At 37.0% G+C, this 21987-nt stretch overlaps 1 protein-coding gene across 3 annotated transcripts in view; it reads right to left on the reverse strand.

Moving 5' to 3' along the window:
• The window catches only part of ROCK2 (Rho associated coiled-coil containing protein kinase 2), a 123186-nt gene that overhangs the window by 85953 nt on the left and 15246 nt on the right, over nucleotides 1-21987 (reverse strand). The gene's annotated exons all lie outside the window — the stretch shown is intronic.

The raw sequence follows: 21987 nt of genomic DNA on the forward strand, positions 1-21987 counted from the left end.
CAGGGCACCTGCCCAGCCCTACAAACAGCTGCTCAAGTACTATCCTCTAGTAAGTACATGATTAAATGGGAAAATCATTAAATTTTCTGATCAGCCTCAAATTTAAGCAGGTGCTACATAACACATAGCCATCTGTATGTGCTACTGTGTGAATGTTTGTGTGAAAAGCAGGCATTTTTAACAATATTACAGACACTTGTAATTTATCCAAACTATGCACGTCAAACTTGCAACTCAAAGTGTGGTATCTTACATTTGTTAAACTCTGACATTAGCAACAGAAAAAAAAATGAAGCTACAATGTAGTTGTGACAGTGTGAATCACAACGCTCTATGCAAACTCACTTTCTGACTGACTACATAATTATGGCACACTGTAATTAAGCATACTCTTCCAAGTAGTGATGATCTTAGTAAACCAACTCCCTCCTTTTAAGTTTTCTCACCAAGTCAAAAATAAGCAGGTATTCAGAGACTTCCAAGCACCCCTCCGAAAGCCCGATGACACAGTCACCTCCCAGCTGCATACCCTTCCTGCTGACACCTCATGTTTCACTAAGAGATCCACGTCCTTCCTTGGACAGAAATGGACTGAATGCATGTTTTAAAGTAAGACAGAAGCATGAAGATCAATGGAAATTTATGCTGTGATTTCTTGGGAACTCAGAGGAACATTAAGTACTGTCCCTGCAAATGCAGATGTAAGCTATTCTGTGCAGCAGGCATGAAAATGAGGTAACTGCTTTTGCAACTTCCACTTGCAAACCAAGTTGCACCAGCTCTTCATGCTACAGAAGTGAAGAAAACCTAAAAGTTTCTTATGACTTTGCACTACAAAAAGTGAATCTTGACTGAATTGCCTTATTTCTACTGAAGCATGAAGAAGTTTAATATGTAAGGCTTTTTCAAAAGTGGTGCTTTAACTGTATCAGTAATACAACGCCAGAAGTAGTTATTTAACAAAGCCATGTTCCTGTGTTCATCATCATAGAACGGTTTGGGTCGGAAGGACCTTAAAGATCATCTAGTTCTTTGGCATGGACACCTTCCACTAAACTAGGTTGCTCAAAACCACATCCAAGCTGGCCCCAAGCACTTCCAGGGATGGGGCATCCACAGCTTCTCTGGGCAACCTGTTCCCGTGCCTCACCACTCTCATAGTGAAGAATTTCTTCCTAATACCAAATCTAAATCTACCCTCTTTCAGTTTAAAACCATACCCCTTTGTCCTGCTGCTATAGACCCTACTAAAAAGCCTGTCTTTCTTATAAGCCCCTTTAAATACTGAAAGGTCTCCCTGAAGCCTTCTCTTCTCCAGGCTGAGCAACCCGAACTCTCTCAGCCTGTCTTCATAGGAGATGTGCTCCGGCCCTCTGATCACCTTAATGGCCCTCCTCTGGACTCCCTCCAACAGGTTTATGTCCTCCTTATTTTGGGGGCTCCAGATCTGAACACAGAAGTCCAGGTGGGGTCTCACCAGCACAAAGAGGGATGCTTCTTTTGATGCAACCCAGGATATGGTTGGCTTTTGGGGCTGTGAGCGCACATTGCCGAGTCATGCTGAGCTTCTCATCAACCAAAATCCTCAACTCCTTCTCTTCAGGGCTGCTCTCAATCCATTCTCCAGCTGGCCTGCATTTGTGCTTGGGACTGCCCTGACCCATGTGCAAGACCTTGCACTTGGCCTTGAACTTCATGAGGTTTGCATGGGCCCACCTCCTTCCTCATTTCCTGCTTTTTTCTTCTTGGGGTTTCTTTCCTTGTATAGCTCCATCTCAGCTCAGTTCCCAGACAAAATTTAATTCTCTCAAAGCTGATCTTGCATTATGTCCATAATATGTCATTAACTGATTTTAATATGAAATGTTTCACCACGGTCTTATTTCTTCTTCAGAGTTGCGATGTCTTAGTCAGTACATTTACAGGTTTTTAAACTCAACTACACAGTCCAAGTTGCCATGCCATTTTATTCCCTAGAACTATTTTTTTTCTTCATTGCATGTGAAGAGGTCTGCTGTATTAACAATGCATGCTGCTCTTCTCATCAGATCAGGCAGTAAAAGATCTTTCCAAATCTTCAGCTTGAGAAGACCACAAACTTCTGAAGACTGGAGATTTTTTTAAAGGAAGTCAAGCTTTTAAACAATAACTTTCAGAATTCTTCTCTTTATATTACAACAGTTCAGCTGTTCTGTCTTCCCCTAGATGCACACACAGACCTGTGGAGGACACCAGTTTTTCCTTCAGCTTAGTTCCTTTCTTTAGAATGCTCTCTGAAGGTTTTCCATTTTTTCAGTCTAGTTGATGGCAAAAGCAATACTCAAGCCTACTTCACAGCTAAACAATAGCACTCCACCAACTTCACAAAAGCAGAGAAATTCTACATAACTACTATTAATAACAATTTAGAAAGAGGTTCTGGTGGTCTGTTGCATGAAACGATAACAAACTCAGCATTTTCTGATAAAGTATTACATTTACCACACATTTTTAATTAAGTTGTAGCTTTATTATAAGCACTTAACTTCCACAGGCTTCAAAGCAAATTTTTGAGTGAGCAAGACTACACAGTGAAATGCAACAAAAGTACCTAATGTAACTGAAAAATGCTGCCAGTAAATTAGCAAATGCTTGATAGAAACGTTATTTAGTAGCACTTCAAAAACCTGAGTGGGGAGCAAAAGAGGGTCTAGCCTGGCACCATCTCCTAAAGCGATATATCACTGCATAAACTACTGGGATTTTAGAACACCAACATCAACTGAGTGCCTGGGTGGCCATAGGAAGCTGCAGCTTTCCATTCATAGTATTTATTTTCCATAATTTCTTGGAACGCAGTTCATAGTTAAACACAGAATTTTTCCCAATATTTAAATTTTAGCTGTGTGATGTCATTTCACCTCTTTAACTAGACACAGCTTTTGACCAATTAAGCCCTTCATTAAAAAGGTTATGTTAATGAGACCATTAATACAAGCTCTCCCCTCTTACACATTCCTTCCCTAACATGCCATTAACAACAATGCACCTAAGAGACTTATAAATAAAATCTATGCAGTCTATCCCTCCTACATCTCCTATCTCCAGGTCTCAGCATCTCACTATCTGGCTTATACAAAAGAAATCATAATAGGTATTGCACACATTAGCCATACAGAATGTAAAGAAGTTATTTTAAAATGCAAGTTTTAAAAAATGAAGGTAATAAATTTGAAACTTATGTCTAAACATATTATAGTCTATTAAAATAATTTAAATAGGATTGCACTAAAGGTAAAATAAAAAAAAAGCCTAGAAGTTGTCGTAAGTGACTCCTGGAATACATGATGAAGTAATCCATTTGCTGCATCTTTTAACAAAGCCTGAAGGACTTCCACAAATAACAAACGTGAAAATGTTGAAATTGTAAAATATGTTGGTAATTGCTTCTTTTAAATTCACCGAGGAAAAAGGATCAAAAGTAGTTCTTTAGGAGGGCTTCTGACATGGAATTTAGTGAACAGCTTGTACTTTTTATTAAAACTGACCAATTCATATAATTTTCACATGAAGTAATGATCATTATAGGGCATTCTAATATACATGTTGCATCAAGGACCAGTGTAAAAGAACCATTGAAGCTATTTTTTTTCCATTTGCCCCAAACTGTAGTAAACAGCCATCACATTGTTGATGCTATCAAGAAGCATTTGAATAAAAACTGCAGAGAAATTGGAAGCTCAAGCCTATGCTATAGTTAAGTGAAATGTGATATACACAACAGTTAAGATGGATGTCTCAAGAACTTACTCCACCTCACTCTTCTCAAAACAAACTTTGAAAGCAGGTTAACGTTATCATTTGCTTCCAAAGCTGTGTATGTTGCAGGCATCTAACAATGAGTAAATCAATTATAGCAACCCACAGTAATTTTCAGGGCTGCAGATTTACCAGTCAAGCAGCATATGTTTGCATACAGCAATGATCTATTCAAGGTCTGAGGATGAAGTTCCAGGACAGTCTAAACCAGTCTCCCCACCCCCTAAACAAAAATCCCCACCCCTCCTTTGACTCAGCAGTGATGCCTTTCTCATCTTGAGCAAGCCAGCTTAGGGAGCTAAACTGGCCAGGTCTTTTGCAGTTTTCAGTTTTGGCCATTTAGCTTCCTAAACCTGCTAACTGCAGGGCCAGATCAGTAAAATGAAAGCCAGCAGAAAGAACACAGCAACCAAGACAGATCAGTTAGATACATGGGAAATTACTCCTGAGAAAATGTCATGTCATTCCAACTTGAAAAAAATGGGGTGGGGGTGGAAGCGGGGGAGGGAAAACAACACAGACACTGGACCACAAAATTGTAAAGAAGTTGTTTCTTTTATTCTACCAGTGCAACTTCAATTCAAAAGAAGATGTATCGAGTGTTTCTGGTCACACTAATCAGTCTATTTTAAGAACAGAGAATTTTCGTAACTGTAAGAAAAATATGCTAAGCATACTATCAATAGCTATTAGTTTATCCACAGAAAATATTCTGCATTTTGCTGAGTTATGGTTCACAAACAACAGGACAGATAGATGTCTCAAGAACAAAACACTCCCTACGTATTTTTAAGTCATCCACCAAATTCATCATTTATTTCCTCACAAACAAACAAAACAAAAAACAAAATGTGAAAATAGTGAATATATAACTAAACATAAAACTGTTCAAACATGAATATAGTACCTCCCTTTGCTTAGGAAACAGCAGGAAATTTAGAGAGAATGAAAAAGAGAAAGGTAATTTGTAGGAAAGTCATATTTACATGGGTCACATTCAGCCGTAAAAAAATACACATGCAGCTATATCAATATGTATATATTTTTGGGCAAAGATTAATCATAAACTATTGCCATTTAAATCATTCTATTTTAAATTGATCCATCCTCTGTAGACAAATGGTTACATCACCTCTTCAAATAGCTTTTCCTTCTCATTCTATTTAGGATAAAGGTCATAACCCCTCTCATAAAAGTGTTGTTTGGATTTATATTAAGTAGTTCGAAAGAATGTTTATCCTGAGTTTCATGTATCTGCACTGTCAACTTGAAAACCTCCACCCTCCCTACCCTTCAAAAAAAATCCACCCTGCAAAAATCCAAACTACACTTTTCCTCCTCAACTTCCTATCCCATTCTGCAGATAAGCAAATGACTAAGGCTTATCTTAGATCTTGGCTGGAGTACTGCCATACAATTTTATGGACATGAAGACTTCTGGAGCCTAGTCCTGCTGTACAAAACACTGCAGTATTCCTCCACAGCCAGAGCAGCTGTCTCAATACATTTGGCTCCTGTGGTTGATTTAGACTTTGAAGACTGTCGCACTCCTTGAGAAACACTGTGTTCACGAACTGCACCTTGCAGTATCAAGACATCAGTGTGAACCTCCCACCTGAAGATCCTGGTCTATAATTACGTTCCTCAAGCAAAGAGGCTTTCTGCAGCAGAGATGAGTTTTATCATCTGTATCTAGAAGCCTAAGTGTTTGAGAGACCAGTCCAAAAATAGAGAATGAAATTCCACACAAATTAAGGATCACAGAAAAGCTCATCAACTTCTCCAGTACAAGCTCCGTTTCCTAGTCAGATGGTGCTTACTTGCTACAGGATTTGTCTCCAAATATCATCATTGAGGAAGACAGCATAATAGATTATGGAAAAGTGAATACAATTTCCCAAACTCTAAAGACAAAGAAAGCTTGCAGGAGCTCTGAAGGCAGCCAGCCTTACAAGTCTGAGACAAGACTAGCTTTCTTCACTTACGTCAAGCTCATTTTTAAAATGCATTTCATAACCCTGAAGTGTGTTCTTTTGACAACATTTGAAATTTGTGGCAGAAAGTTCCTTCTATGTACAATAGAGATTAGCAGTTACCACAATTACTTATAAAACAAGTGATTAGGAAATACTACAATTTATCTCAAATTTATGAAGTATATTTAAAGATGTACTGTGTGCACATAAACAGAAAGGAGAGAAAAAGAGATAATAGCTGGTTCTTATTTGACAGTTTGGGTTGAAAATGCTTTTCAAAGACTAGCATAATGAAAGTAGTGCAGCTAGCACCAAGGTAGAGCAAACTACATAAAACTGAAGTATTTTTCACTAAATGCTTGGCAAAAGGAGATTAAGGGGACAAAACACCTGTCAGCCAATATGACCCAATTAAATGTACTGTAAAGCTCAGAGGAAAGAAAGCACAGGTAATGTACGTATTTCCTCACTCAAAACATTGAAAAACAGTTTTCATTATTATTTCCAGTGTTACGTATTCATATTTGTCAAAGGGGATTAATAACTCAGAAAATAAAGTTACTTAAGTAATCATAGGGGATATGAAGAGCAACACATTTTTGCAATTACTCAAGTCATGCACATGAAACAAATCTCTTGTCAAAAGTCACTTTCAGTAACATAAAGAAAAAATAACTTCTAGGTACACACACATATGCATACCAAGACACATGGTAGTCCTTATTAGTGATCTCAGAGAAAAGCAGACAGTACCATGTAAAACATTCAATGTCTTTAGAATACAATCTTTTAAGGGGGCGGGGGGGGGGGGGGGGGGGGGAAGGTTTTATCACTGTTCCGATTTAAGGATGTGATAAATCAGTAATTTTAATCCTGTGATTTTCATCACAGTGGCACAGTTACAAACATTCCAGCTATTCCAATTCAAGTTTCACATTGATAGCAGAACAAAACATCTGGAGTCTGAAAAAAATAAAATCATCAGTGAGCCCAGGATGTCTGCCCTTTCCTCTTCCTCCAATTATTTCTTCATAAGGCATACAAAACTCACTCCAAAAATACAGTGAAATACCTGGGAAAGAAGGGGTGGAATTCCACAGAAGTTGAATATATTACTAGATTACTGAATTTATTATTAAATTTCACATAAGGTAAACTGTTCAGCTTCAAAGCAGTAATGACTATGCTAACAAAATACACATTCAAACATTAGGTCTAATATGTCAGGAATCCACTTAAACGAAACATACTTTTATTAGGAAACAGACTTCATCTGTTAACTGAAATGGCTCCATGTTGCTCTAAGATGAGAAGAAAGATTAAAATTAAGTGGGTACAACAAGTATCTCGCACATCAGAGAGATTACAAAAAACAAAATACAGTCACCGGCATCAATTACCAAATCCATGGTCCTTTGGACTAGAACAACCTCATGTCTAATTCTGGGCCCATAAGTAGTCCTACCCACTAACTTGTATTTACTAAAACGTTTTAAGCTAAACATGCATAGTAAGCGCTTGTAAAACTGCACCATAATAATGTTTCTGAAAAACATTTCCCCTGCCCCAAATGCCTTTCAAAAGACTTTCAGGAATCCATCTCTCTAGGATCCATTTCACTTTCATGATTTGTTAAATAATAAAATAAAATATCTTAGTCTAGCTATCTAATCTGTTTATCTTGGGGAAAGGAATGTATAATAAAAGAGAGAGATGATAGAATGTACAAACACCCAAAGAAACTCTCCACTGTGACAGAGAAACTCATTTCACCTCTTTTGTAAAGAGATGATAAATTAACATTTTGGGAACAGCTGCACAGTATGACAATACAGATTTTGGATTCGCTGTACTTGATGTTTCACATTAGTGTTGTCAAAAAAGGAACTCTATGAAAAAAAACTAATACTATCCCCTGGTATACATACTTCTCTGAAAGAAAATTTCCTGTAGCATGTCTGATCAGGAGATTCAGTATATACAGAAAGTGATCCTGTCACAGTTCCTGCACTCTAAGGTAAAGAAAATATTTTTTGTACCACCCACCATCTGTTTTGTTACCAAAACAGGACTCTGAATTGCTTAATATCAGGCTACAAACACGAAATAAACTGAACATAAAACTGACTGTGGTGACACAGTAAGTGTCTGTTCCCTCCACAAATCCTATTTGACAGTTTTGTAAGATTTTCAGACAAAGAATCAAGAATTCTAATTCCAGTTTTAACTCCAGTAAACTATGAGTCTATTCCTTATGTGAACCTCGTGAAGTCCAACAAAGCCAAGGTCCTGCATCTGGGTCAGGGCAATCCCCCAGTATCAAAACAGACTGGGAGATGAATGGATTGAGGAGGAATTGGGGATATTCGTGGCTGATATATTGGATATGAGCCAGCAATGTGCGCTCACAGCCCAGGAAGCCAGTTGTGCCTTGGGCTGCACAAGAAGCAGCGTGGGCAGCAGGGCGAGGGAGGGCATTCCGCCCCTCCACTCCGCTCCGGTGAGACCCCCCTGCAGCGCCGGGTCCAGCTCTGGGGCCCTCGGCACAGGGGAGACATGGACCTGTCGGAGCGGGTCCGGAGGAGGCCACAGACATGGTCAGGGGGCTGGAGCAGCTCTCCTGTGAGCACAGGCTGAGGGAGTTGGGGCTGCTCGGCCTGGAGAAGAGAAGGCTGCGGGGAGACCTTACTGCAACCTTTCAATATTTAAAGGAGTCTTACAAGAAAGACAGAGAGTTTTTACCAGACATTTTTTTTTAACTTGTTGCCTGTAGCAACAAGACAAGAGGCAACATTTTTAAACTGAGAGACAGAAGGTTTAGATTGGACATAAGGGGAAATCTTTTACAGTGAGGGTGGCAAGACACTGGAACAGACTGCCCAGAGAAACTGTGGATGCTCCATCCCTGGAAAAGTTCAAGGCCAGGTTAGGTGGGCCTTTGAGCAACACGATCCAGTGGACAATGTCCTACCGCCTGTGGGAGGAGGGTTGGACTATATGGTTTTAAAGGTCCCTTCTAAGCCAAACCATTTTGCGATTCTGAAAGACTTCTGTCATAAGTACTGGAAAAGATAGTCTACATCAATACTCAGCTATTTTCTTAATAATTTGTAAATGGCATCCATCATTAAAAATACCTTTTTCTTTTACCAGCTGTAACATTAAGCATTTGTTTTCTGTGGAACCTTCAGAAGAGTTTTATCTGTGATAAACATACCCATATCTCCATTAACAGCCTAGAAGTAACGCATTTTTTTCCTTTACACTTAAACAATCTTGACTCAATATAACACTACTGATGTAGTTGATGTTGCCCTGATGTGATGATGATCTCCAGAAGTCCCTTTCAACCACAACCATTCTGTGATGGGAGAATATGAAATCAGAAGACAATGAGTAAGTGTAAGGACAAATTAGTATTTGTATAATTTAATCCAGTCAGGTATCAAAGCAGGCTGCACTGGTATCAGTCTGCTTTGTGCCACTGTAACATAACATACATATCAGAGATGGAGCAATCGTAAGATGGCACTAAGAACAACTGACAGCAAAGACCTCAAATTAGTCATTTTGGCATTTTGTATGTTGATGGATTCCATTATTGCCTGCTCTTTTCAGAAGAAAACATGAGCCAGTACTAATTTTTAAAACAAGCTTGTTTACACACAGAATCCTGTTTTTTTCCTAAAACAGAGGGGAAGAAACAACTGATTAAATCAACAGTATACAATACAAAAAATAAGTTTATGTTACTTGAATGCAAACGTAGAAAAGTACTAATAGGAACTGGCCTTTTACAAGTTTCTTTTATAAAATAAACCTTTCCAGTTTCTACAGTTTTCTCTGCAGACAGGCTAGTAAGATGGTGTGCTATTACCCCATTACTTTCTTATATAGGTCTGAATGCGATATCAAAACTTACTTCACTCTTTTATTCTATTTCTCTTTTCTTCTTAAGTTTGTATTAGCAGATTCGAGCTTAAATTAAGTTCTCTGCAATTTTGAAAGTAGCTACAGTATTTGCACAGCAGTGTACAGAGCTTTGGTCTTGTCCCCGTGCTCCCTTCAAAGTTTCATTACAGACACTGTGGTAGGACACAAAGCTTATGGCCTGCACTCAAAAAAAGTAGGCTGCATATTTTAATTAATAAACACACCATTCATTTGAAACCTAGTTCTTTGAGGAAAGGAGATACACTGTGGATTTTTTAGTTTGTTTTGGACAGGTGTAGGATTGTGGGTTGTTAGGTTTTTTTTAAATGTCACAGTGGTAGTTACCAATGTGTTTTGCAAATCTGCCAGGATTAACTGGAAAAATGATTCAGGTTAGTTTTAATCCAGATTAGTAACTCAAATCAATTCACAACACATCGGCACAAATATTTGTGTCATCATTAAGGTGGTGCCCCATCAAAGCAGGTGGAGCTACTTCTTTAACTGATACACTGTTTCTGGAACTCAGTTATATGGATCCATTTAAAAACAAATGGCTAACAAAGGGAGAAAGACACGGGTTAAAAAGTTTCTGAGATCACTCAGCTTCAGTTTCCCATACCAAAAAACTCCTGTCTTCTTCAGATTTCTGAACATTTATTTTTCTAATATTAAAAGCTTCTTGGTATCTCCCTCCAACTGTATACAATTTTATTGGTTCATTTACAAACTCCCAGAAAATAAATATATTTTTGTTAAATACACAAAAAAATTTTACTACTCTTAATGACTAAAGCCCTTAAATAAATACAAAAATATACACATCTTAAAAAAATCTAGACTATTAAAAAAAAAATCTAGAAAACCTTATTTCAATTACCAAGACCATAATGTCTATTCCTCTTCTAAATGTGCTCTTCCTATGACAGAAAAGCTAAGTTGGCTCCATTAATAATTTTTTGCACACACATATCACATGACTGTCCTTGGCTGCACCCGCTTTTTTAGAAGTAAAAGGGTCACCTTCTCTGTAGTCTCTTCCTTCCTTCAAAGCCTTATAGACTACCTGAGAATAGCTAGACTAGTCTTAATTACTGCTGTATTTACCTCCACATTGCAGCCCAAAGTTGTGTAACCCAGGGACCATAACTGCCTATTTAGTAAGCTTGCATCTGCAAAATCTCATCTCTTTCTGCTTCTGTAAGTCTTTCAGAGACAGATACTACATCCTACAGCATTTTAGGGTTTCCCTAATCCCCTGAGTACTCATGGCTATTGAACGGATGACGACAGAGCTTATCTGAAAAGACAGAAAGACATTCTAAAGGTCTTTGTCTATGACTGATAGAGATCTTCACAAAGGAACCCACATCCTCAGGAACTGTTGGTCTCAAACTGAAAATTAAGTACCTTGTATCTTCAGAATTGTGGGACTATTTCACAGCCTTTTCAAGACAAAGCTACTACAAGGAAAGATTCCTAGGCACTGTAAAATTTAAACCAGGTATAAGAATTTTCTTCCAATAGATAATAACTTTACAAGGTAGTGGCATTATCTTCACACATTTGAGCAATGAAACATTGCCTTAATCACCATGTCATTTAACAGAAGACACGCAATGCATGTCTGTCTTTAATGAGACAGTTAAATTACAATTCTATCAGAGTTTTACATACTGGTATTAAAAAGACCTGCTGTGCTCCTGGTAGCTAAAAAATTTTTAAATGGAAGAATATTTTTCAGTTTATTTAGCTCATGTTTATTCCAACATGATCAGTTTCCCCATTCTTTGTATTCCAGAGACAAATCTGCACAGAATCAAAAAAACATGATTGTGAAATAAAAATACAGCCAAAAATCCAGGGCTAAGTGAATATCCCAAATTACTTGGGAAAACAAAGTGAAATAGAAAATAGATTTCAAGCTCATCATGGTTTTATAAGCAGAAAATAGTTTTCCCATAGACAGTAACTTGTTTCCTAAAATTTCCTTAAGCTTTGGCAACAAGCAATTCCGATAGGCAAATACTATCTTGCCTTTCCATTAGACCTGAGCAGAACAATTCAAGGAATCCCACTTTTTACACTTGAAGGAAAAACTCTGTGCATCAAGATCACTAGGGTAAAAAGAGGTGTATGCACTCAGCTAAATGTTGCAGGGGAGAAGAAAATTTACCTATACCTTTAGTAACAGCATTGCAGCACACGTCCTATATATATACACACTCAAGTACAGAGCAGAACACCCATGAGCTAAATAGAAACAAAACAGTCACACCAGTGAAGCACTACCCTACAGCAAGTAGAGACTATTACTAGCTGTCTACTAAAGGAGCATTTAAATCTGGGGAAACAAAGTCCTTACATAAACAAAAAGACAGTTTATCAGCTTCACCTCACAACATTTAGGTAAAAGCATGACCCTAACGTTTCAGGCCATTCCAGACAAAAGTTGGTCTGTAACTGACTTGGGTTTCTTTTTTTATTCCTTACTACCCTTCATGTAAAATCTGCACACTACTAGCTATACACAACTTACTGTCCAAGGGAGTTCAAACATATAAAAACAATTTATTAAAGAACAGGGCTACATCCCTTTACTCACACAGCAGCATTTTCAGAAAGTGAACATAGGAATAAGACCAGATAACTGGAGTTGTATTATTTTAGATTAAAAGATCTCCTGTTTCTACTTTACTATCTCTTGCTGTGCTGCAAGAATGGCAATACCACATTTCACCACAGTATTTCTTAGCCTGTTCTGTCACACTGTGTCTAATCTAGCAATCAAGTCCAAAATCAGCAGAACCACCAGCAATTTATGCTTAAAATGAATTTTGACAGTGCTCAGGGTGAACAATGGTTTCCAAGACTGCATCTGTAGCAAGTGAAACAACAGCAGCACCTGAGCCCCTGTGCAAGACCTCCATTCCCCATGCCAACCACAGCATGATTTTGGATAGCCACAGGCTAAGAACTTAACACTAGGGACACAGCAATACCATGCCAGCTAGAACATGGCAGAACCCTGACGCTGTCTGGTTTACTGTTATAGAGACTTACAGACTACCATGCTGATTTATTTACTTTCATGATTATTTTGCATGCAATCAAAACAAAGACAAAAATGTTATGATGCTCTCATGATCCGTATGTACTTTCAGCATCAGTGACTGTAAGATACTACAGCATTAAGCATGTTTGCATGTTTCCCCTACCCCTCCTTCTGTTTTAGAGGACAACTAACCCAACAGGGGTTAGTTTTCAGACAGTAGAAAATAAATCACTTCAGAAAATAAAACAATTCAGAAAACCACTTTGTGTATAAAACCAAGAACAATTCTCATATGCCAAGAAAGGAGTCCAATCACATGCTATGCTCTTCTGATGTTTATGCACTACAAATAAAGCTTGAAATCAAAATATAACTATTTTTTTTTTACCTTGGACTAAAACGTGTATAAGAGTTTTCCTCAATCCTGTTTTCTACATACTACAAAACCTCAAAACAGCTTACACAATGTCATTCCACTTACACCTTACATTCAGCATCCATTTGATGTAACATGTTGATAAACTGATATAACTTCATTGTATATTGCTTGGTTTTCATTTAATTAAAAAATACTTGGATTTCAAATATACTGAAACTTCACCAATTTATATCTAAGTCTGAAAGATATGCTGTGCATCCTCCCTCATAAATTTAGACAGTGTGATTTCAAAACATGAATATTGTATTACCACACATCCTTTCAGCCATACCATACTGCATAGACAACTTAAACTCTACAGTCAGGCTCAATGCTGTCTCCAGCTTTCTGGTTCAGTGAAGTCACTCCTGCAGTAGTCTCATATAAAACAGATCTCGGAGGTTTAACAGTGTCATACGTTACAGAATTGGTTTTAAAGTTACCCTTCAATGTTACTGAATTTTGGCAAACATTTTCTCACAGGTAAAGAGGGGACTTCTGGCACTTAGGAAACACTGCAGGGCACACATCAGAAAAAATACTGGTATTTCTTCTTAAAAAATGAAGAGCACTGAAACAGTTTATTTTAACAATTAAATTGCCTTTCTTCAGAGGCAGCCAACCATTAAAATAAATGAAGTGATTCACACCTCATGGTGCTACTGTTTCAAGCTTCTACATGTACCAACCCTTCTTCATGATGCTGTCCATATTTAGAAGTTTTCTTCACAATCCTAACAAATTATTTTCAAAACAGAGAACTAGCTGGATAGCTACAATTAAAACAATTTGCCAGGATAGCATTTATCAGGAGATGCAGCTTGTGTTAGTGTATTTATTATTTCTTATATATTTATCTTTTAATTCAAGCTTAAAATATTCCTGAAACAGAAGAAACACTATGCACGTACAAAGCAGTGTTTCTGCTACCTTATTTGCTGCTGCATTCAGATTTTGCCACCAGAATTTTGACAACCAGAGTTCTGCTGCTCTCCACTTTCACTGACATAAATGCCACCATTTCCAGAGTCAAGACAAGTCCTTCAGTTCTGGGGAGATGAACAGTGAGGAAACCCATAGGGATGAGGATTAAGAAAAATACATAAAAAATAAATAAAAAAGAGGCACATGTCATATAATTGAATTAATTCATTCATAGTAATACTGAACAGTGAACTTGACAGCAATTAAAAAACCCAAGGCAATACAAAACTTCATGATTTAGTAATAGGAACACTTTTATTTTGAAATCACAGTTATTTTTAAGCTTTCCCTATCAGATCTGTAGCTTAGTTCAGGTGCTTACTCTTAAGTTTAACACAATTACTAACTACTTTGTACTCACAGGGAACAAATTAAACATAGAATAATGCTTAAATTAATAGCAGTAGCTGCAGTACAGTCATAAACTGTCACTACCTCCTTGCCACATGAGTAACTCAAGTAGTTGTTTTAAGTCACTTTTGATAGGAAAGAATAAAATAAAAATGTGGGGTGTGTACTTTACAGTCCAGGCTTATACACCCCAAAGAGGTCATTAAATTGCATAGGCCAAGAAATAAAAAGTATGGCTTAATGCCTAAGTGGGCTGACTTTTACTGTTGGTGGAAGAGGTCCTGAAACGTTCACTAATGAAACCAGATCATGCACATGTACAGCTGGCATTAGAAAGGTTTTCATTATTCACTAAACCAACAGTTTCCAACATGGTATTATTTCCTGCTCTCCTCTATGTTCTTGCACTATTAGAAGGAATAATTCTGTTCCTATAGTGAGAGACTTCATGATTATTCTATCACAAAAGTTTACAAATTCCACAAAAAAGAGCATTCAGAAGTCAAGCATGGTTATAAAATTGTGTTAGATGGGGTGGAAGCAATATTAAGTAACCCCATAACATCTTCTGTGACTTTAGCTGCACATGTTAGAAGTCTACCACAACATGCACTTCCCTGTATACCAGATGGTGCTAAAAGTCATTTACAAATAAAAACCTGTGTCCTATACAAGCAACAAATGACAAGGCTTGTCTCCCTAATCTTGCACTCAAAATAATCGTCACTAAACTGAAAATTGACACCAGAACAAACCAGTTTCAGAAACCACAGGGAAAACCAGTTTAAAACTATTTTCCATATGAAATAGATTTTCACAGCATAAGCAAGCCAAATGACTGTATACCCCTCTACCAAAACCAGTGCTTTACAATTTTTAGAGCATAGTCTCTTTGAAGATGTACACATACACACTACAGTGAATTTATTGATGCAGCACTCCATTTTGAACAAGAAAAAAAAGAGGGTGTCAATCAAGTTGTACAGCAAGAACAAACACGAGTACACTAATTTTTCCAAATTCACAGCTCATTCAATAAAAAGTAACTTCCAAGCAACACCCAGAGGTATTTATTTCCCCATATATATCTACACCACAGTAGGGTAAATTATGTTCTTAAAAGAGCAATGTTTGATATTTAATCAACTACTACCTACGGAGTTTGGACAACTACCTGTAACAGCAGTGACAGACGCGGTCAAAGAACAATGATGTATTACAGTCTTTGCATAGTAATCAAGATTTTTGTTAAACTTTAAATACCACTCGAAAGAAAGTGTGGAACTTTAGCATTTGTCTTCCTTCTAGTTATTTATTTACTTGGTAATAGTAACAGTCAACATTATTTGTTCTGAGATCAAAAAAAAAAAAAAAAGAATAAAAAGAATGTTTGGTAAAGATTAGCTTTTCTTCTTTCATCATGGTTCAAACATTCTTTCACATCTGTATGTGACCTCCTCTTTATATCCTCCTGAAGTCAAGTATAAAAAAATTCTTGTGTTTCGATGAGTCACCCAAACTTCATCCTGCTTTATGCAGGATCCTGTTATTCTGTACTTTATATACAGACCAATAAAATCAGTACCCGTGATTTAGGACAATCAAGAGGCAATAAAGCAACCACTCAGTTATCTGAATCCTCAAGATTCAGAATTAAACACTTTCACATAAGGTTGCCTTGTGATCACATAAATTCATTCTAATAACTAAATTCTTCTCCAATACAGTTTTTTTAAAAAAAGCTTCATCATCTCTATTTCATATAGTTGGAACCGAATAAAGCACTACATTAGGTTTCAGACACTCCCGCATGACATCCTTTTTTTTAATCCCTCTGCCTGTATCATCTGAACAACACCTTCCTTCTAAAAAAACCGAATGATAATTTGACTATGGCATTAAAGTAGCAATGCTGCACACTAACATCAAAACCCAGTAGTCTCCATCTGGGCACATAAAAAACACAGAATATGTGATTGGTTACCATTTTTGCAAAAGATTTGACTTATGTAAGCAATTCTACAGAAAATAAAATTAATGAAAGACAGGCATAATGAAAAATCACTTGTATGTGGCACCCAGACTGTTTTTCTTCTCACGTCTATCACCTTCCAGATCCTACAACAACTGAGGCAGAGACTGAACAGGAGGGATGCTTCACAAGCCAATCAAGAAATTTGTGTCCATCCCTCCTTGTGAAACAAAACAACTGAACTCCATGACATTTCATAAAAGAAAAAAAAGGCCCCTCTCTCAATAGCTGTAACTGTAGCAGATGTATACAGAAAAAAAAACCAAAAAGCTAAGTCCACACCACATAAGGAGCCGTTACTGACAGAGACTATCCAACCTAGTGAAATTTGGACAACAGTCACAGAATCACAATCTTCCAAATACAGAGAGTGCCTCTGCACATTAGCAGGTGGCCAATCATGGTTTTAAGCATAGGGTCTTTAAAATTTGTTAGCAGGTAATTAATATAATGTTTCAAAATAAGGACAGAAGTGATGCTTCACCTGCACTAAAGAAGCTTAAATGTCACTGGCTGTGCAGATGCACTGCTGCTGGCAATATAGGGAGTGTTCTGACATTTCACTACTGTAGCAGCAAAAGCTTCACACACAGTGGGTATGGCTTCGGAACTGAGCATTACATTCAATGTTCTGTTTACATAGCAAAAGACTCATTAAAATAAGTTTATTACTAGCAAAGGCTGCCAATATAAACATAGTATTCTTGCTCTTAACCAATGGGATGTACCAAGAAGTATTTTAAATAAATTTGTTACCAGAAACAGTTGGTGCTTTTTAGTATAACAGTTTAGAACAACCTTGGACACACTATAGCATGCACCCCCAAAAAAGCTCCATTATTATGGGCTATAAAAACATAAATATTTTTTAAAAAATATATTATTTCATTATGTAAAACTCTACTACCAAGTTTCAAACATCTTCATCTTTAAAATCCAATGTCAGTTCCTCTGTGGCAGTGATACAATTCCAGTCATACTTCTGTAGATCAAACATTGGCAAGAAATCATCAACTGATAGCTGTGGAGACTGGTTACTGCAGTAGCTTTTTTTCTTTTTAAATTAGGCAGCTTTTGTTATGGATTGCATTACTAGACAAACAGCCAAATGCTTTGGCATGGCTCTGCCATTAATTGAAAACTGAAAATGTACTTAAAAAAATAGTTTTAATCAGCTTTCGCACAGACTACTCAGCTGATACTGAGACTAATATTTGGAAAAGCAAAGAGTTCCTGAATTTTTATTCCATCACATACAAAGCAGAAGAGGACTCTGCTAATCTGATGACATGGCTGTCTTTTTTTATTTCCCCCCCCCCCCCTTAAACTGTTACAGAGGCTGAACAGCTAAAGGATATTAATGACCCACTCCGCAATCTGATCAATACAGGTGTAATACTGGGAGTGAACATTCCTCTTGTGAATGCACACACAAAATCTGCACACATCTCATATGGAAGTAAAAGTATCAAAGCTGAGCAAACTGGCTTTTTTGCTCTCTTAAACTAAAAGGGAAAGTCCTTAATCCTAGCAAAGAATACAACAGAATATAAGAACACGTAAAACTGTCAGAAAATAGAACTGTCCTTTTCTAGCTAACTACATTGCTATATATAAATCCATCACACATGAACAATGAACAAAAGACAATTCTGCTTCTTTAAAGCTCATCTTTCACAACTCTGCAGTAGATGTTCTGAAATTACAGACCAAAAATAGAAAATTTGTAGAGTCAGAAACTAAGAGAAATAACAGCATGAGAACTGTAACAAACAAGAAGAAAAAAAAGATTTATCCAAGAACAGAGAATTATTTGGCCTTTTGACTACTTACTGGACAATGAATTTCAGATCAGATCCTGCTAACTGCTGCATTTTCAGCTCTTCCCTGCGTTTGCTGGCTGAAATTAACGCACAGATTGTTTTTACTGCTTCCAAATTATGTGGCAATAAATTCAGGAAAATAAGACAACTTTCATATTAAATATGATACACTTTGAAAGATCTTAAGGCCAAACTCCTGCAAAGGGATACATGCATGTCAGCCATGATGATCTACAGACACTGTATTAACAGAGCTCAGTCTAGTGATCTGCTAAATTAACACTCGTATAAAGCTGGTATCTATCCAGTTGATGAGATTGCTATGGACAGATGCACCTATTGAAAGGATTAGAGTCACAGCTGTATCTGCAACCCACTTTTCATTAGGAGTAAAATTCTAGGGTCTCAATGGCAAGGATCAACTTAGATGAACATCTATTCATGTTCAAACTAGCATAAATACACAGTTTACCTGTCAGCTTTATTTTAACAGAGAAATAAATAGCAAATTAGTTCATTTCTGGTTTGTTTTGGGTTTGGTGGTTTGGTGTGGGGTTTTTTTTCAGTTTTAAGGCACTTATATCCTGAGAAACTTAATCACTCTCCTGCTAATCATCTCTCCATTTCTTAGTCCACCATGAATGCATTCCCAGCGTAGCCCAGCACCGTGCTAATGATTTCACTGCTGCACTGCCTACTTAACAGCTTTCAGAACTCCTTCTTTCAAAGGCTGACACAACCATAGCAGTACAGGCAGAAGATACTCATCACTTTACATCTTTAGTGTAATGTCAAGTTTTAAGCTTAATGATAAAACCCTAAGGCTTGCACTGAACAAAACCAAGGGCAGACACCAGTTCCTTTCTCTAGGCAACTGCATGCAGCTGTGGCTCCAGCAAAAAGACCAGGCAGACAACTGCAGGGAGGAGGGTAAGATTTATCAAAGCAGTTCGTCACCACCATAAAACTCTAAAGTTGAGTTCAGCATGTGCTGAAGTGATACAATTACCCATGGCAAGGAAGTGAAGGTCTGGATTAGTTTTACACAGCCTACACTGACCTATCTGCTCTAGTTTTAGAACACAGTAAGTATTGAGCTAATGCTTACCAACACCCCCCTAAATAATGTGTATTTAATACAATAACTCAGTCAATACTGTAGATAGAGCATATATGCAAAAGCATAAGCCCACAAATATATTTGAGAACCATTAAGCTCTTCTTAAATGTAGCTGTCAACTAGGAACTATTCAGTAGGAATGTATTTATAGAAGGGTTTCTTATAGATCACCCAAGGTCAAATACCATTAAGTGCTATCATCAATGTGTACATGCAGTACACATAAAAATGTCACTTCATTAGATTAGTGGATAATACAAATTGGCAGAAGAGCAAATAATAAGAATGCAGTAATTTTACAAAGTGATCTGCACAATCAAAACTTAATACACAAAACAGGTTTTCATAACCACTACTGCAATGTTACATGACCAAAAAGAGTAAGAGACCATATCATAGAAAGCTGCAACAATAAGAAAGTTGTTTTTCTTAGCATTGGCAAGCTAACACAGGCTTTTGACATGATATAATGAGAAGAAGCGCACTCAGTAGATGTCTAAAGGAGGTTGCAAAAACCACTTCTCTTTGTAGATGTTTTTGCTGAAATCTATCGTAGAACACTGTATACAGTTCTAGCATTCGCACTTTCATCTCTTTATCAGACCAAAAGGAGAAGAAACCCACCAAATGCAGGATATGCATTTGACCCATGTTAATGAGTAGTAAGTTCTCTATGATTTTTTTTTAATTTAGCAGAAAAAAAAGATGGTGATAACCATGTCACATTTCAACTGCATTTTTTTTAATTTTGCCTTCATAACTAACTACCAGGAGAAACTAAACAGCAAGTTCTCTATCTCTTAATGCCTCTGAATTGAGACTGCATGTGTTTTCCAAAGATATTTTAATCAAACGCAAATGATTATGCTCAACACAGGCACAAACAAACAAGTGTTAAGACACGCAATATAGCAAAAATCACATCAGAAAAATCTAGCATTCTCTCTTGAGCCCCAAAGGGGGGTGGAAGGAAAATAATCAATGTATTTCCTTCATAGATTCTCTTGCTGAATAAACAGATGGATGTGGTCAACCATCCTGTAGTTGGGAAGGTACACAAAAAAAGTCTCTTCACATCTAAATGAATAAAATATCTCTTGATAGGCAGTGGAATTGGTATATAGAGAAAGACAGCTTATTACCTCAGCTTTTCGCATCTTTCAAATTTGCACCATGTGTTGCAGATTAACAGTTACTTTTTTGCTTTTTACGGCTTCCCAAAAATAAAGCATGCACACAAAATGCAGAATAGCAGCTGTTTATGACTTTTTACGGTGTAAGGAAATGAATTCCATTTTGAATTCCATTCCACATTTTTAGTTTTGGTTATGTTATTTTTGGAGGATGAAATAGTGGCATTCCAGCTAGTCTTTTTAAGATGTTTTCCCTGACTATTAGTTTCTGTTGCTGTATTTCTACTTTTAACTGAAAACACATTTCAACTTATGAGAATTTACACTGAAAGTGAGCTGGTTAGTAAACAAGTAAATTTTGCAATTTGAATGATATTTTCATACTCATATGTATTTTCAACTGCCTAGCAGAATGCCAATACAAAATTAATGTCAAATAGCATAAAGCAACAATACCAAAGACCAAAAGAAAAAAAACTTTTCAAGGATTATGTTGCAAATTTCCTATGTGAGAATAATAAATAAACCTGAAGTCGTTCACTATTTTGTACACAGACATATAGAGTGCACAAGCTAGGAAAGCTGATTGATTAGCATTATATTTTACATGCTGCTGATTTTTTAACAGTACTTACAGAGCAAGTGCAGAGAGCACAGTGATGTCTTTTACCATGGAAAATATGCATTTACAATCTAGCTAATGCCCTCCTATGGTCTGCTAATTTGTCCAATGTATTACATGAAGCAGTCTACATTGTAAGCGTAAGAAACAAAACAAAAATCAAGTGCTAAGAAGCCCAGTCTCAATTTTGCAATTAGAACCGCTCTTCCAAAACATAAATAGTTTTTAGTGTATCTAATCTACATCCAAGGCAGGGGAGGTGAGAGAATAAAAGAAACACACTGTTGAGTATAAAGGCAGAGAGTGTGAAAAAGTCTACTGGGGTTAAGTATTAACCTGATGCATTTTTCAGAACGACTGTACTATTTTTAACTGCTTTTTTTTGGCCACAGGTCAAAGTTTTCCTAGCAAAATACCAAAGTGAAAATGCTGGGAGCAAAGCCCAGAGGCAGCTCTGCTTTGGCCTAGGCAAAAACTTATCTGAATCCAGTTAGGTATGTAACACTGTTTCCCATTCCCCTCCATTGACTACTATGGCTGTCATTATGCCTCTGATCATCTATGAGAGGAGTTAATACAGTACTGAAGCCTCAAGAAGAGCATTTTTCAGATGTTATAGGAAATGCTTATATTCTCCACACAGCACAGGCATACATACTGCTCAGTCAGTTCCTGTATTTTGGCCAAACAGAACTGAGTCATTTGAAAGCAGAAAGAAAAAAAAAAAAAAAAAAAAAAAAAG

The sequence above is a fragment of the Falco punctatus genome (assembly GCF_963210335.1).
Source record: "Falco punctatus genome assembly, chromosome: 5".
NCBI classification, from domain to species: Eukaryota; Metazoa; Chordata; class Aves; order Falconiformes; family Falconidae; genus Falco; species Falco punctatus.